Here is a 17,174-nt window from a genome sequence, read left to right on the forward strand (position 1 = left end):
CAGCTCCCTGGTATCCTGCATGGATAGGAGGTCAGGATTCCTGTGCAGGTGGGTGGCCACGGTTCCTGTGTGGGTGCTGAGGACTGGAGACCTGCATGGGCACAGTGGCCAGGGTTCCTGTATGGGAGCAGCTGTCGGGGTCCTCTAGTAACTCACAGAGAAACAGTATTCCCACTACTAGAATCCCTGATCATGGAGCAATACAGAATGCAGCCTCTCTCCAGCCTGCCATCTTGGATCCCCCTAACAAAAGTTTAAGGCATAAATCATAAATGTATGTAAATATTTTTAAGATTAGACTTAGATTTGTGTGAATTATAGTAACATATTTTCTTTGAAAAGAAATCATCAATTCTGGATTTTACATACAGAATAGCACCAAAGAAAACATGTAAAAAGTCAGGAGAATTATACTTTTCAGAGTACAAATGGACTGGGCAGGTTGGTGTTCCCAGGAATAAGGGAGGCTGAGACAGGGGGATCTAGAGTCCAAAGCCAGCCTCATAAACAGAGTCACTAAGCAACTCAGTGAGAAACTGTCTCTAAATAAATACAAAATAGGGCTAGGGATGTAGCTCAGTGATCAAGTGACCCTGAGTTCAATCCCCAGTACCAGAAAAAAATAAATAAATAAATAAAAGAGTGCAAATGAGCAAGGAAATACTTATTACTTGAGCCACCTCATGGGATGCCTCAATATTTACCACCATGGGAGTATTTTTCTGCCTAGAAACAACATAGGCAACTGTTTAGCTCTGGTTGACAGACACAATGTGACCTAGCAACACTGGACAGGAAATGTTCCCACTAGAAGCAAACTTATTTCCAATCTTCTTCTTATTTATTTATTTTCTTTGTTTGTTCTTTTTAGTTATACATGTCAGTAGAGTGTGGTTTGACATATTTATACAAACATGGAGTACATCATATTCTAATTAGGATCCCAGCATGTAGTTGTACAGATGTAGAGATTCTCTGTGGTGTATTTCAGATCTCCTTTTGCAAATCATTTTGTCTAAGGTCCCTCCTCCCCAACAAATTAACAAACAAACAAGCAACAAAGATGAATAACATTGAAGCCTCTGATGCTTGCACTACTGGATGCAAATTAAAAATAGAGTGAATTAATATTTATTTATCTAAAAAAGGGTGTGTGAACATAAAACGAGAAGCCAACAACATGCATTTCTCATGAGAATATTTTGCTTTGTTAGGCACGTGAGAAATATTGAATTTGAGCTTGACATAAGCAGATAATTACTTTTATTTTCCTTTTTCTAATTTTTTTATGCAGAAGATATTTTTTCTTTATTTTCCCACGATATTAAAAGTTTGCTCCTTTCAAAGGATGCTATCCATTTTTGTTACGGTCAGAATATTTCGTATCTCTTTATATCAGTAATCCTTATCTCAAAGGAATATGCTTGCCTTCTGTATGATTTCAGCTTGTAGAACTTCCTTACCAAGTACTATTTGAACTCTACCTTTCTCTGCTCTTATTTTGCAGGAATTCTTTCTTACAATAGTTTTGGTCTCCACTCTTGGTCAAAAGATGCATCTTCCTGGTTATAACATGCAGTGTCCCTGTCATTAGTGTTCTATGGTTGAGTCCAAGTGCACTGCAAGCAATGCCTATTTTTTTCACAGATCCTGGATTCATCATTTGTTTGGTAGCACTTTGATGGGAAGAAGGTGGCTTGGGCTGTGAGAGGACATGATGATGTGGCCTGTGGTGAGTATGTGTTGAAATCATCAGGATTAAATAAAAATATCAGTTAAAATATTTTGAGTTAAAGAAAAATATTTACAAATTATTTTTACCATTTTAATGTTGTTACTAGAAAGTTTTAAATTACATTTGTGACATGCACTAGACTTTTGTTAGAATTCTGATCTATAGTTTCTGTATATTTTCTATTGCTATTGTAAGTTTCTGCTGGTTCTCGTTCATATTGTTATATATGCTTGATTATCATGGTCTCAGTGAGGTATATGCTGTATTAAAAGTTGCCATTGAAAGAATTTGAAGTTTATGTATTTCCTTCCTCCAGAACCACTCTAATTTGCTTCATGACCATAAGTCCAGAATTACTTATTTCCATTTCAGGAGTTAAGATATTTGGGGCCATGCAGAAACCTTGCAGCTGGACTGCAGTCTGTCTGAAGACTGGTTTTCCTCCAGTTCACCCTTCCTCTGAGGATCCAGTTCTTCAGCAAGGAATTTATTTTGGTCCCTGCTTTTGGCAAGTCGTGAACTTCAATATCTTCTTGCTTTGCCCCAGAAAGCTATCCAAACCTGCATGAGTCACTAAGGGAGGTGCCCGTTTGCTGATCAAAAGACCGCTGACATCATAACCATAGCAATCTATCACAACTAGGAAGCCATCATGTTAGGCTAGGAAACCACCATAATCAGTATCTCACCACAATAGCCACAGCTCTATTGCTGGCTCTGGAATCACACTGAGCCTGTAAGTATCTGTACCCTCAGAATGGATGCCACAGGCCCTGCTCTCAATCCTTTCAAGCCAGTGACCACAGCCCAGGACCTCTGTTAATCGGACAGCAAAGAAACCATTGTGGCAGCAGGAACAACAGATGTCTGGCCTCTGCTCCAGTTCTGCCACATTTGATTGACAGAATCTAAAGGCACCTCCAGGAGTTAGGTTGCAAAGGAGTCTGGGAAATGTAGCATCTAGCTCTTATGGTTCCTGTGGTAGAGAAGGTACAGTAGAAAGAAGAAACAATGAGTGTCCTGCTTCTGTTCCCCCTGTGTACTCTGCAGCTGAAATGCCATTTTAGTTATTGTTTGAAAATCTACAAAAATAATGTTATATCTTGCTTATTGATTCATAATATATACCTAGGTACAGTATATCCATACAGCTTTACCTGTATATCTCCATACACAGTTCCCAAAAATACAGTAAGATCAGTAGTGATTTGAAACATGGGTTCCAGACTCAGCCTGGATTTCAAGACCTGTGTCTGTGAGTGATGTGGGTGCCCATGTTTCCTCAATCTCTCTCCCAGATATTTTATTTCCCTATTTATAAAATAGGTGTAAGGAGAGTCTACCTTGAAATACTGTTGCACATTTCAATTAAAATAGTGCATACAGTAGTCTAAGTGTAGTGCCTGGCTCATCATACCAAGAAGTAAACTGCAGCAGAAGATCTATTGGTAAAACCAATGCATATCATCTTGACAGGTCACTTAATTTTCTTTGGGTCATTTTTTGTTCTATTAAAAGACAATTTATTTCATTAATCTGGGCAAGACAAATTAGGACCACAAGGAGAAAACATTAAGAATCACTAGATTGGCAAAATATGCCGAAATTGGGCCCTATTAAGTGCTGGCAAAGTCTGTGCTGGAAGAACACAAACTCATATAATACAGAAGCAAATGCCATTAATAAATGTACCTTGAAAGACAATTTAGATTTTTTTTCAATAAACTGAAATGCACATATCTCACAACTTCAGTTACACTTCTAGTTACCTATGTACGAGAAATTTCTATGAAGAAAAATATTCTATATTTTTAAGTTATGTGCTGTAGTTATTCATCTTATGTTTTTATTTCTGATTAATGTTATTCTGAAAAATGTTATATTCATTTGGTACACAATTAAATTTTTATAATGAAATAAGACACATACCCAAAAGTTTTCAAAAAGAATTCTTACCATCGTATTTAAGCAGTATAATAAAAAATATTGTTTGATTCAGAAGTGAGACTATTTCCAGTTGACATGGGGACTGGAGATAAAGTTCAGTGGCACAGCACTGGCCTAGCATGCACCAGTACTATAGTTTAAATGTAGAATGTACCCCAAAGCCCCTGGGTTAAAGACTTGGCCCTAGTGTGGCACTGTTAGGACTTGGGGGAAACTTTAAGATGGGGGGATGCCTCGGGGAAGCTACTGAGCGTTCTGTACTCCTACCATGGTACGCTGCCTTGCCCACAGGCCCCAAAATCAATGAAACCTCCTAAACTGGGAGCCTTATATATTAATTCTCTTAATATTTTGTCTCAGTGATAGAAAGATAGAAAGCTGACTAAGAGAGTAAGGGCAGAGGTTTGATGTACACAAAACCAAAAACAAGCAAAAAACCTGACCTGTATGGCACAAGCAGACAGTTTAAATTATGTAGATTGACTTGTCTTGCTCCTCTCACTGACCAAGTCTGACCAAAAGGTGAAAGGCAAGAAAGTAATACTAATTCTTCTTTTTCAAGAGTCTCTCTCTGTGAGCTTATAGTAAAATGCTTTTCCTAAAATTATTTCTAGGTGGTTGTGGGAATTTGTAGATCTTCCAGTACAGTTTTTCCTACTTTTTTTGCCTTTTAGTCAAGTTTGTGGTTTAATGATGATGAAATTTTGCTCTGGTTCCTCACACATTTTAAGCTTTCAAAATGACTAACAGCAACAAGTAAGAAATTAAATATTTACATGAAAATACCTATTGTTGGTACCAATGCAAAAATTTTATGAGCAAAAACCAAAATATTAATCTAAAAATCTTTCTTTTTTTTTTGGTGGGGGTGCTACTAGGGATTGATCTTAGGGGCACTTGACCACTGAGTCATATCCCCAGTCCTATTTTGTATTTATTTAGAAATAGGGTCTCACTGAGTTGCTTAGCATCTTGCTGTTGCTGAGGCTGGCTTTGAACTCCTGATTCTCCTATCTCAGCCTCCTGAGCTGCTGGGATTATGGCTGTGCCTCACTGGGCCCAGCCTAATCTTGATCTTGGCATTTTAGATTTGACTTAGTACTTAACAAATAGCATTACATACATTAATTAAATCATTATCCTTTAGTATTTGCATAGATCATTAATGTTTTATATCTTTAAATAGTTTACAAATGTCATTTCTAATGAAAAAAATATTTAAAATATTCTGAAAAAGAAAACTCCAGTTCAAACACAAAGCTGTTAGATGAGCATATAGTCAGTCCTGCATATCTGTGGGTTCAGCATCCACAGATTCACTCACCTGTAGATAGGAAGTATAGGGTGAGGGGTTCCCAGGAAGTTCTTAAATTCCCAACATTAATTTGCCTCACACTGAGCAGTAAGTGAATCTATGTGAATGAGGTGACTTGTAGTCCTTCTGCCATTTCAGAGATCCTTGGTCTCTCCAGCACCTTGAGCCTTGTTCATGTGCTATTCAGTTAGGCCTTTAATGGTTCTGTCCTGAACATGTAGATATTTTTTTTTCTTAACACCAGAACAGGGAGGTCATCTTAAAAGCTTCAGTAACAAACTGAAACTCAGCTTCTCCACCCCCCAAATAGAAGCCCTCAGGCCCATTGTGGGCCTTGACTACCTGACAGAATCTCAGACCAGCTGAATAGAGAATCAAAAATCAATAAATAGCTGGGTTGCAGTGGTACTCGCCTATAATCCCAGTGACTGGGAAGGCTGAGTCAGGAGGATCACAAGTTCAGCCTCAGGAACTTAAGCAAGACCCTAAGCAACTTGTGAGAATCTGTCTTAAAATGCACAAATAAATAAAATAAGAGATGTAGCTCAGTGGTAAAGTGCCTCTGGGTTCAATCCCCAACACCAAAACCAAACAAACAAAAACTACCAAAAAGACTACACGTGCCTAAAAATCATTCAGTCAATCACCAATCACCTTATTTTACAGGAGTAAGAATTATGTTTCAGTTAGGCATAGTGGCAGATGCTTCGGGAGGCTGAGGTAGGAGGATTGTGAGTTCAATGTCAGCCTCAATAACCTCTTGAGGCCCCAAGCAACACAGAGAGACCCTGTCTCAAAATGAGTAATTTAAAAAAATGGCTGCAGATGCAGCTCCGTGGTTTTGGGCCCCTGGATTCAAACCCTGGTTTTGTTTTTTTTTAAATTATTTTAGTTTTTAATAAAAGAATCTTTACACGTGTCCACTTAATTTTTTATATAATCAAAGGAGTATATGATCAATGCTGTGCCTGTGACCAAGTGTAATCCTGGTATCTGAGATAGAGGAATCACACTTCAGCTGGGTTCACTAATCTTTTCAACATATGCTATATGGATTCCAAAAATAATGCCCCAGTTTTTATTTCCTCCTTGAATCTACAACTTTTTCCAATGTGATTTTGCAACCTCTTCCATCAAAAAAAGCAATCTATGTCTCCAGTCTGTGAATCTGAGCTGGCCTCATGACTACCTTCGGCCAAGGGAAAGTGGTAGAAGTGACAGTGCCCCAGTTGGGAGCCTAGACCTCAAGAGACCTTGAGGGCTTCTGCTCATTTGCTTGCATTTCTTTCTCCTTCAGAGAGCAAGTCTGGGTTAGCTCTCATTAGATAGGTTCTTGCACCTTTGAAAGTATATGCTTCCTCAGCCAGGCACAGTGGTGCAGCCTATAATCCCAGGGGCTGGGGAGGGGGAGATAGGAGGATGAGGAGTTCAAAGCCAGCCTCAGCTAAAGTGAGGCCCTAAGCAACTCAATGAGACCCTATCTCTAATAAAATACAAACTAGGGCTGGGGATGTGGCTGTGTCTAGTGCTCCTGAGTTCAATTCCGGGACTGACCTCCCCCCACCCCAGGAAAAAAAGTCTATGCTCCCTCCCAGCCAGTAGGCAATCTGTGCTCTACCACTGGTGTCCAGTGACCATGGCCTCACCAGTGACCAGGTGCAGCCAGTGGTGCTCTGGGCCTCCTCATTGATGAAGATGACTAGGCCGCCCCTAGTGACCTGGACAGGGAGCAGATGCACTCCAGTTCAGATCCGCTGCCCTGTCTGATCCCCAGCCACTGCCTCTGTAGCCTTCTCCTTCTGCCACTGGCCTGCGAAGGGAGGCGAGTGAGCACTGCCCGACTGCCAGCCACGCAGCCTGGCCGGATCTGGCCCATGTCTTAGTGCCTTGACCTCTTTGGGTCTTGATTTCTTGGTCTTTCAAATGAGGTAGTTTGCCTCAATAATCTGTAAGGTGAATGCCTGAGCTGACAGTCTCAATGTCCTTTCTGGATGAAGTGAGGACTGGAAGAAGTTACTTACTCGGCATTTTCTGGTCAGCAGGGGGGAGTGCTTGAGCACTGACCTGATGCCACAAGTGGAAAATTTCACACCGGGCCTCCTGTGATGGGTTGCAGCCAAAACGACGACTCCTTAAAATATTTTATAAAGCCATGCTTAGGCCATGCATATAAGGTGAATATGAAACACATGCACTTGGTGTTTAGACTTGGGTCCCAGCCCCAAGCTCCCATTTTCTATAAGAAGTCTAAACAAACCCCAAATCTGAAATGCTTCAGGCACCATCCTTTAAGATGAGGAATATTAAGCTCTATTATTACCATTTTTTTGTGAAGCTGTATTATTATCTTTTTTTTGTGAAATTCTATAATTTTAATTTATCTTTAGATGGTTGCCTGAGTGAAACATGTTAAAATTTCCTTATTGAAGCATTTGAAATCAAAAATGGCCAATGACTTTGATTGCTAAAATCAAGATGGAACAACAGAAGGAGCTCCAGTCAAAGAATGAGGTGGAGGAAGGAAGATTGACTAGCCTGTTTTTTTGCTAGGGTGAGAAAAGTCTGACTGCTTAGGCTTGGAGGTGAAAGTGGTAGGACGTTTATCTTCCATGAAAAATCAGTAGAAAAAATGTTGATTGATTCTATCTTCAGCTTCCTGGATGCGCACATCTTGGGAGAGCAATTTTGTAGTTTTGTTGTGCTTAATGGGTCACAAGAATAAAACAAAAACACATAACAAAAGTAAACATCTTTACTTTTGCTGTGGCTTCTTATGCAATGGGAAGTGTGTCCAGCATTCTAAAGTTGCATGAATGACAAAATTCCATGTTTCCAGCCTGCCAAGATTCTAGGCTCTCGCAGACCTTAGTGGAGAGACCCCCTGGAAATGAATTAAGCTTGTGGCAGTATGTACACAGTGACTGCAGTCAATATTAGTTGCTGTTATATTACATACTTGTTCTTCAATTGAACAAGTTGTAATTCTCAAAGATAAGCAACTTCACAGAAGAGACACTCATGCACATCAAATTCTGTATGGTTCTTAAATTATCTCTCAATATTTGTTTATATGATAAGGGATTATATTCTGTTATATACTCTTTTTTCCCAGTTAGCATATTCTAATGGAATAAATAAATGACGTTTTATAATATAATAAACTGCCTGAGGTTTAAAAATAATGGACTTCTAGGCAAATAAAGCCTCCCAGATAGCAGTTTTCATTAACTGCTGCTCTCCAACTTGATCTCAGCACTGCAGGTTTAGAAAATTAGAACTTCTGGGCTTGGGGGTGGGGAGCTCAAGAACAGAATGCCACACTGCCTGCTTATCCTTGGGTTTGATTCTCAGCCCAGATGCAGGGTGTCGGTGGGGGGAACAAAATAAAATTAGAAATTCTTATTAGCTATAACTGTAACTGACATGAGCAGTAAGAGAAATGGACATCCCAACTTGGACATATGAAAACTCCAAAAATGGAGCAGATACCTATATAGTACACCAGGTAGTTCCATAGAAGGAAGGACTTTAGCCCAACTGTAACAATTCAGTTGGTTGCCAATAGCTATCAAAGGATATGCTTTCCCAGAGCAGTGGACATAGACTTGCTTAGTGATTAGTAAATGATGGGACAGGATGGGGGTCGCACCGTGGAAGAAGGCAGCAGGGTGCTGCCCTGGGCACCTGGCAGGGCCTGAGCTTGCCAGCGCATAGTCCCAGCGTTTTGATGTTAACTTTTCATTTACCCAGCTGAGGCTGCTTTCCCTTGGCTTCTCCTCCACCCAAGTTTCTAGCCTCCACCCTTTTCTTTTTCATAAAAATTGGTTTTATCTAAAACATGTTTTGCAAGTCTTTTTTCCCAGTCGGGTTTTGCTGTTTTTTCTCTTCTTCTTAAATGTGTGTTCAAAAAAAGCATGGCAGTTTTGTGTCTAGTGGTAACGTCCTGCCAGGCAACTGTCACTGTTCTCGGTGGGGAGGTGGGCGAGGAGCAGGCTCCCTCAAGGAGCCCGGAACCTGGACCAGGAGCTGAGGCAGAGAAGTGCACTTAGCCAGGTCCTGCGCCCTCCATGCTGTTTGGTATAGCAGTCAGCGACTCCTTCAAGATTCCGGGCTGGCACAGTGTGTGTGTGTGTGTGTGTGTGTGTGTGTGTGCTTGCAACAAGAGGTTTATTTAAACAAGATGCTTGACTTGAAGGGAAAACTAGAAATTTTTTAGGGGGGAAGGGATGTGGGTACCAGGGAGTGAACTCAGGGGCGCTCCACCACTGAGTCACAGCCCCAGCCCTGTTTTGTATTTTATTTAGAGACAGGGTTGCTTAGCATCTCGCCATCTCGCCATTGCTGAAGCTGGCTTTGAACTAGCTATCCTCCTGTCTCATCCTCCATTGCCGCTGGGATTACATACAGACTTGTGCCACTGTCTGGATGGTAATTTTTTTTTTTTTTTTTTTTTTTTTTTTAATTTTTTATTGTGGGTTGTTCAAAACATTACAAATTTCTTGACATATCATATTCCACACTTTGATTCTAGTGGGTTATGAACTCCCACCTTCACCCCATACACAGATTGCAGATTCACATCAGTTACACATCCATTGATTTACAAATTGCCATACTAGTGTCTGTTGTGCTCCGCTGCCTTTCCCATCATCCACCCTCCCCCCTCCCCACCTCTCCCCTCCCCTCCCCTCCTCTCTCTCTACCCCCTCCACTGTATAACCCTGAGGGTCTCCTTCCATTACCGTGCAATTTACCTTCTCTCTCCCTTTCCCTCCCACCTCTCATCCCTGTTAAATGTTAATCTTCTTCTCCTGTTCTTCGTCCCTACTCTGTTCTTAGTTACTTTCCTTATATCAAAGAAGACATTTGGCATTTGTTTTTTAGGGATTGGCTAGCTTCACTTAGCATAATCTGCTCTAATGCCATCCATTTCCCTGTAAATTCTATGATTTTGTCAATTTTTAATGCAGAGTAATACTCCATTGTGTATAAATGCCACATTTTTTTTATCCATTCGTCTATTGAAGGGCATCTAGGTTGGTTCCACAGTCTTGCTATTGTGAACTGTGCTGCTATGAACATCGATGTAGCAGTGTCCCTGTAGCATGCTCTTTTTAGGTCTTTAGGGAATAGACCAAGAAGGGGAATAGCTGGGTCAAATGGTGGCTCCATTCCCAGCTTTCCAAGAAATCTCCATACTGCTTTCCAAATTGGCTGCACCAATCTGCAGTCCCACCAGCAATGTACAAGTGTACCCTTTTCCCCACATCCTCGCCAGCACTTGTTGTTGTTTGACTTCCTAATGGCTGCCAATCTTACTGGAGTGAGATGGTATCTTAGGGTGGTTTTGATTTGCATTTCTCTGACAGCTAGAGATGTTGAGCATTTTTTCATGTACTTGTTGATTGACTGTATGTCCTCCTCTGTGAAGTGTCTGTTCAGGTCCTTGGCCCATTTGTTGATTGGGTTGTTTGTTCTCTTATTGTCTAATTTTTTGAGTTCTTTGTATACTCTGGATATTAGGGCTCTATCTGAAGTGTGAGGAGTAAAGATTTGTTCCCAGGATGTAGGCTCCCTATTTACCTCTCTTATTGTTTCTTTTGCTGAGAAAAAACTTCTTAGTTTGAGTAAGTCCCATTTGTTGATTCTAGTTATTAACTTTTGTGCTATGGGTGTCCTATTGAGGAATTTGGAGCCCGACCCCACCGACTGTAGATCGTAGCCAACTTTTTCTTCTATCAGACGGCGCGTCTCTGATTTGATATCAAGTTCCTTGATCCATTTTGAATTCACTTTTGTGCATGGCGAGAGAAAGGGATTCAGTTTCATTTTGTTGCATATGGATTTCCAGTTTTCCCAGCACCATTTGTTGAAGATGCTATCCTTCCTCCATTGCATGCTTTTAGCCCCTTTATCAAATATAAGATAGTTGTAGTTTTGTGGATTGGTTTCTGTGTCCTCTATTCTGTACCATTGGTCCACACGCCTGTTTTGGTACCAGTACCATGCTGTTTTTGTTACTATTGCTCTGTAGTATAGTTTGAAGTCTGGTATCGCTATACCGCCTGATTCACACTTCTTGCTTAGCATTGTTTTTGCTATTCTGGGTCTTTTATTTTTCCATATGAATTTCATGATTGCTTTCTCTATTTCTACAAGAAATGCCATTGGGATTTTGATTGGCATTGCATTAAACCTATAGAGAACTTTTGGTAATATCGCCATTTTGATGATGTTAGTTCTGCCTATCCATGAACAGGGTATATTTTTCCATCTTCTAAGATCTTCTTCTATTTCTCTCTTTAGGGTTCTGTAGTTTTCATTGTATAAGTCTTTCACCTCTTTTGTTAGGTTGATTCCCAAGTATTTTATTTTTTTTGAAGATATTTTGAATGGAGTGGTTGTCCTCATTTCCATTTCAGAGGATTTGTCGCTGATATACAGGAATGCCTTTGATTTATGCGTGTTGATTTTAAATCCTGCCACTTTGCTGAATTCATTTATTAGCTCTAATAGTTTCTTTGTAGAGCCTTTTGGGTCTGCTAGATATAGAATCATATCATCTGCAAATAGTGATAATTTAATTTCTTCTTTTCCTATTTTTATGCCTTTAATTTCTTTCGTCTGTCTAATTGCTCTGGCCAGTGTTTCGAGAACTATGTTGAAGAGAAGTGGAGAGAGAGGGCATCCCTGTCTTGTTCCAGATTTTAGAGGGAATGCCTTCAGTTTTTCTCCATTCAGAATAATGCTAGCCTGAGGCTTAGCATAGATTGCTTTTACAGTATTGAGGTATGTTCCTGTTATCCCTAGTTTTTCTAGAGTTTTGAACATAAAGGGATGCTGTACTTTGTCAAATGCTTTTTCCGCATCTATCGAGATGATCATATGGTTCTTATTTTTAAGTCTATTGATGTGGTGAATAACATTTATTGATTTCCGTATATTGAACCAGCCTTGCATCCCAGGGATGAATCCTACTTGATCATGGTGTACAATTTTTTTTATATGTTTTTGTATCCGATTCGCCAGAATTTTATTGAGGATTTTTGCATCTAGGTTCATTAGAGATATTGGTCTGTAGTTTTCTTTCTTTGAAGTGTCTTTGTCTGGTTTAGGTATCAGGGTGATGTTGGCCTCATAGAATGAATTTGGAAGTTCTCCCTCCTTTTCTATTTCCTGAAGTAGCTTGAAAAGTATTGGTATTAGTTCTTCTTTAAAGGTTTTGTAAAATTCTGCTGTATACCCATCGGGACCTGGGCTTTTCTTAGTTGGTAGTCTTTTGATGGTTTCTTCTATCTCCTCAATTGATATTGGTCTGTTTAGGTTTTCTATATCCTCCTGACTCAATCTGGGCAGATCATATGACTTAAGAAATTTATCTATGCCTTCACTATCTTCTAATTTATTGGAGTATAAGGATTCAAAATAGTTTTTGATTATCTTCTGTATTTCTGAAGTGTCTGTTGTGATATTGCCTTTTTCATCCCGTATGCTAGTAATTTGAGTTCTCTCTCTTCTTCTCTTCACTAGCATCGCTAAGGGTCTGTCGATTTTGTTTATTTTTTCAAAGAACCAACTTTTAGTTTTGTCAATTTTTTCAATTGTTTCTTTTGTTTCGATTTCATTAATTTCAGCTCTGATTTTAATTATTTCTTGCCTTCTACTTCTTTTGCTGTTGTTTTGCTCTTCTTTTTCAAGGATTTTGAGATGAAGTATGAGATCATTTATTTGTTGGTTTTTTCTTTTTTTAAGGAATGAACTCCAAGCAATGAATTTTCCTCTTAGAACTGCTTTCAATGTGTCCCATAGATTCCGATATGTTGTGTCTGTGTTTTCATTTATCTGTAAGAATTTTTTAATTTCCTCCTTGATGTCTTCTATAACCCATTGATCATTCAGTAACCTATTGTTCATTCTCCAATTGATGTATGCTTTTTCCTTCCTTCTTTTATCGTTGATTTTCAGTTTCATTCCATTATGATCAGATAAGATGCATGGTAATATCTCTACTCCTTTATATTGTCTAAGAGTTGCCCTGTGACATAATATATGATCTATTTTTGAGAAGGATCCATGTGCTGCTGAGAAAAAAGTGTAACTGCTTGATGTTGGGTGGTATACTCTATATATGTCAATTAGGTCTAGGTTATTAATAGTGTTATTGAGTTCTATAGTTTCCTTATTCAACTTTTGTTTGGAAGATCTGTCCAGTGGCGAGAGAGGTGTGTTGAAGTCTCCCATGATTATGGTGTGGTGGTCTATTAGACTCTTGAACTTGAGAAGAGTTTGTTTGACGAACATAGCTGCACCATTGTTTGGGGCATAAATATTTATGATTGTTATGTCTTGTTGGTGTATGGTTCCCTTAAGCAGTATGTAGTGTCCCTCTTTATCTCTTTTGATTAACTTTGGCTTGAAATCTATTTTATTTGATATGAGTATGGACACGCCTGCTTGTTTCCGAAGTCCATATGAGTGATATGATTTTTCCCAACCTTTCACCTTCAGCCTATGTATGTCTTTTCCTATCAAATGCGTCTCCTGTAGGCAGCATATTGTTGGGTCTTGTTTTGTGATCCATTCTACTAGCCTGTGTCTCTTAATTGGTGAGTTTAAGCCATTAACATTTAGGGTTATTATTGAGATATGGGTTGTTCTTCCAGCCATATTTGTTTATTTCTGTTACTAAACATTGTTTGTTTTCCTCTTTGATTGTTTCCCCCCCCCTTTACTGTCCTACCTCCCACTGTTGGTTTTCATTGTTATTTTCCATTTCCTCTTCCTGTAATACTTTGGCTAGGATGTTTTGAAGAGATGGTTTTCTAGCTGCGAATTCTTTAAACTTTTGTTTATCGTGGAAGGTTTTAATTTCATTCTCCATCCTGAAGCTTAATTTCGCTGGATACACAATTCTTGGTTGGAACCCATTATCTTTCAGTGTTTGAAATATGTTATTCCAGGATCTTCTAGCTTTCAGAGTCTGTGTTGAAAGATCAGCTGTTATCCTGATTGGCTTGCCCCTAAATGTAATCTGCTTCCTTTCTCTTGTAGCTTTTAAAATTCTCTCCTTATTCTGTATGTTGGGCATCTTCATTATAATGTGTCTAGGTGTGGATCTCTTATGATTTTGCACATTCGGCGTCCTGTAGGCTTCTAGGATTTGGGATTCTGTCTCATTCTTCAAGTCTGGGAAGTTTTCTTGTATTATTTCATGGAATAGACTGCTCATTCCTTTGGTTTGGAGCTCTGTACCTTCCTGTATCCCAATGACTCTTAAGTTTGGTCTCTTAATGTTATCCCATATTTCTTGGATGTTCTGCTCATGGTTTCTTAACAGTCTTGCTGAGCTGTCTATGTTCTTTTCCAGTTGAAATACTTTGTCTTCATTGTCTGATGTTCTATCTTCTAAGTGTTCTACTCTGTTGGTAGTATTCTCCATTGAGTTTTTAAGTTGGTTTATTGCTTCCTGCATTTCTAGGATTTCTGATTGCTTGTTTTTTATAACCTCTATCTCCCTGTATAGTTGATCCTTTGCTTCCTGGATTTGTTTGCGTAATTCGTTGTCGAAGTGATCTTTCATTGTCTGATTTTGCTGTTTAATGTCTTCCTTGATACTCCAGATCATCTGAAGCATGTATATCCTGAATTCTTTATCTGACATTCCATCTGCTGCAGCTGTTACCTCTTCTAAAGTTGCGTTGACCTGCATTGCTTGTGGTCCTTTCTTTCCTTGTCTTTTCATACTGCTTGCGTATCTTTCCTGCAGGTGCGGGCGGCGGCTCTGCTCTCTCCTTATTCCAATTGGGGTGTCGTGGCTACCACGCCGGCAGGTCACTGGGCCTGTTCTGGGAGCTGGTGGCGGCTCTGTTCTGCCCCTACTCCAATTGGGGTGTCGTGTCTGTCGTACCAGCAGGCCACTGGGCCTGTCCTGCTGGTCGGTCGCAGATCTGCCCACCTTTCGGGCACGAGTGGAGGCTCTGCTTTGCCCCTACTCCAATTGGGGTGTCGTGACTACCCCGCCTGCAGGATGCTGGGTCTGTTCCTGGCAAGGGAGGCGACTCTGCTCTGTCCCTACTCCAATTAGGGTGGTGTTTGTACCCCGCCGGCAGGCTCCTGGGCCTGATCCGCCGGTCTGTTGTAGGTCTGCCTACCTTGAAGGCGCTGGCGGCGGATCTGCCCTGCCCCTCCTACCACGCCTGCGGACCCCTGGGCCTGATCTGCAGGTTGATCACTGGTCTGCTCACCCTGCGGGCACGGGTGGCGGTTCCGGTAATTTTTTTTAAAGAGTAATTTACTCCTTCTTAAAGACAGATTGCCTTACATGTAACAGCTATGTACCAAAAAGTTAAGAATTGTCTTTGGTTTTATAATGATAAATGAAAAACATTAAAATTCTCCAATTGAACAAGGTATGCACATGTTTTTATGTTCTCTGGGACTTTTGTTTATTTGCTTTTTGTTAAAACAGTGAGAGCAAAATAACTTATTGGAGTATAAAGATAAGAGTTGAATGAGCACGCCATTAACAGAGAAAGAGGATATTTTCACAGAACCAGTATTTCCCCATCCATCTCCATTGGATGCCAATCAAAACATTTCATTGGCCATTTAGTTTCTTAAAAATGCAATTTGCTTGTGCACATACACTAGTTACATTATGTACAATAAAGGAATGGAGAAGCAGAAAATGAAAGAATAGAGACGACTGTACTGTAGTAGTCAGGATGAGCTGGAACTAATTTGCAGTTTTGCAATTGAGAATGTGTTCTTGGTCTGTAAGAACAGAGCTCTGGAGTAAAGTAGCAGGTTCCCTTTTTAGTAGACACCTCCTGCCTGCTGCTGGAACACATCAATTGCATCTTCATCCTCCCTTTCCAGCTGTGCAGGTGTGTGTGCTACTTTAATTGGCTGCCCATCAAATTGGAATCTGATCTGCCTCATTGACACACCCTGCCATTCACAATAGGCTTTCATTAGGTTATTAAGAGTCTCTTAGTCTTAAACTGCACCACAAAACCATCCTGCCCTGCCACCTCTAAGTTAGTATGATGGTTGTTCTCAGTCTTGACTCCTTCCTTGGGCTTTTCAACCGCCATGGTGACTGCCAGAGTCTCCTCAGCTGCCTCTTCACAAATTAGGTACCATGTCTGCACCTAAGGAGCACCTCCAGGAGCTATGGAAGGGAGCAGAAGTGGTGGACAAGGAGGAGGGCATCGTTATGAGCTCCCTCGCCCCACCGTGCATGCTGGGACTGTGTTCTTGTTCTGACTATACATTTGGTTGATTGACACTGCATCATCACCGAAGTTGATGATTAATACTTGTGGCCTTCAAATATATTTCTTTTTCCCACAAACAGACAGGCAAACTTGGACTAGGTTATGGAAACACTGTCCTCACTAGGAAAAGGAGACCTGTTTCGATGTATTAATGATTATCTTCAAAGCAAATATGAACCCATGTAACCTGCTCTCTCAGTTTATGACTTTTCTTTTTCATGAAAAATAAACTACAGAAATTTGTATTTTTGTATTGATACACAAATACTGTTCTCATAAAGACAAAGTCCCCTGAAAAGGCTTAGAACAATAATGCAATGCAGAGTACTTTTTATGGTGTTTACTTGTGGCCTGCTGATTTGTTTCTCGTGAGCCTTGTAGGATTAATTTTTGTTTCTGGATATGTCAGCACATAGTCTCTATAAGGTTGAGTAAGAGAGACTAAAAAATATTCCCTGAAGGAGGCAGCCTGCCCTGAGGCAGAGAAGGGTCTGGAACATTGACCAGAGGTCAAGGTCTCCAGAATTGAGGTGGCAGTCTCTGGGCTTCTCCTCTTGAGCCTTTTCCTCCATTCTTCTGTGCTTGACCTCTACTAGCAGGTTCCTTTTTCCTGCTCAGTCTCATCCCTTCAGGCCTTCTCTCCTTTACTGGATGTTGCTCTGCATTGGCACTGCATAGTCCTCACTCTCCTGATCTTTGGCTTTGGTGTCTTCTCCCGTGTCTTTATACCTGTTGGACCTGAGCTGGCCTCTCCAGTGGCCAGTGAGGGTGTTGGCTCCTGACCTGCATTTTCATGATATAGCTGTGACGGGCTGAGTGTGTGTGGGGGATTTATCATGATACACACACTGACACTTCCTGTTAGGTCTCATTGCCTCCCCTCTTGCAGACAAATGAT

The 17,174-nt window shown here is 40.4% G+C and overlaps 1 long non-coding RNA gene and 1 pseudogene across 1 annotated transcript in view; one reads left to right on the forward strand and one right to left on the reverse strand.

Annotated features, from left to right (window-relative positions):
- Positions 1 to 3,736, forward strand: part of LOC124081177 (uncharacterized) — a 54,170-nt gene extending 50,434 nt beyond the window's left edge. The window contains exons 4-5 of the long non-coding RNA XR_006847977.2: positions 1,648 to 1,732; positions 2,108 to 3,736. This is a non-coding gene — a long non-coding RNA (uncharacterized LOC124081177). The remainder of the gene's footprint in view (positions 1 to 1,647; positions 1,733 to 2,107) is intronic.
- A 12,076-nt stretch (positions 3,737 to 15,812) lies between these two features.
- LOC124081175 (small ubiquitin-related modifier 2-like) lies at positions 15,813 to 16,093 on the reverse strand (annotated as a pseudogene).
- Positions 16,094 to 17,174: the final 1,081 nt, after the last annotated feature.

Source organism: Marmota monax, unplaced genomic scaffold, assembly GCF_021218885.2.
Source record: "Marmota monax isolate L192 unplaced genomic scaffold, Marmota_monax_Labrador192_F-V1.1 WCK01_AAM20220418_F8-fsc00114, whole genome shotgun sequence".
Lineage (NCBI taxonomy): Eukaryota > Metazoa > Chordata > Mammalia > Rodentia > Sciuridae > Marmota > Marmota monax.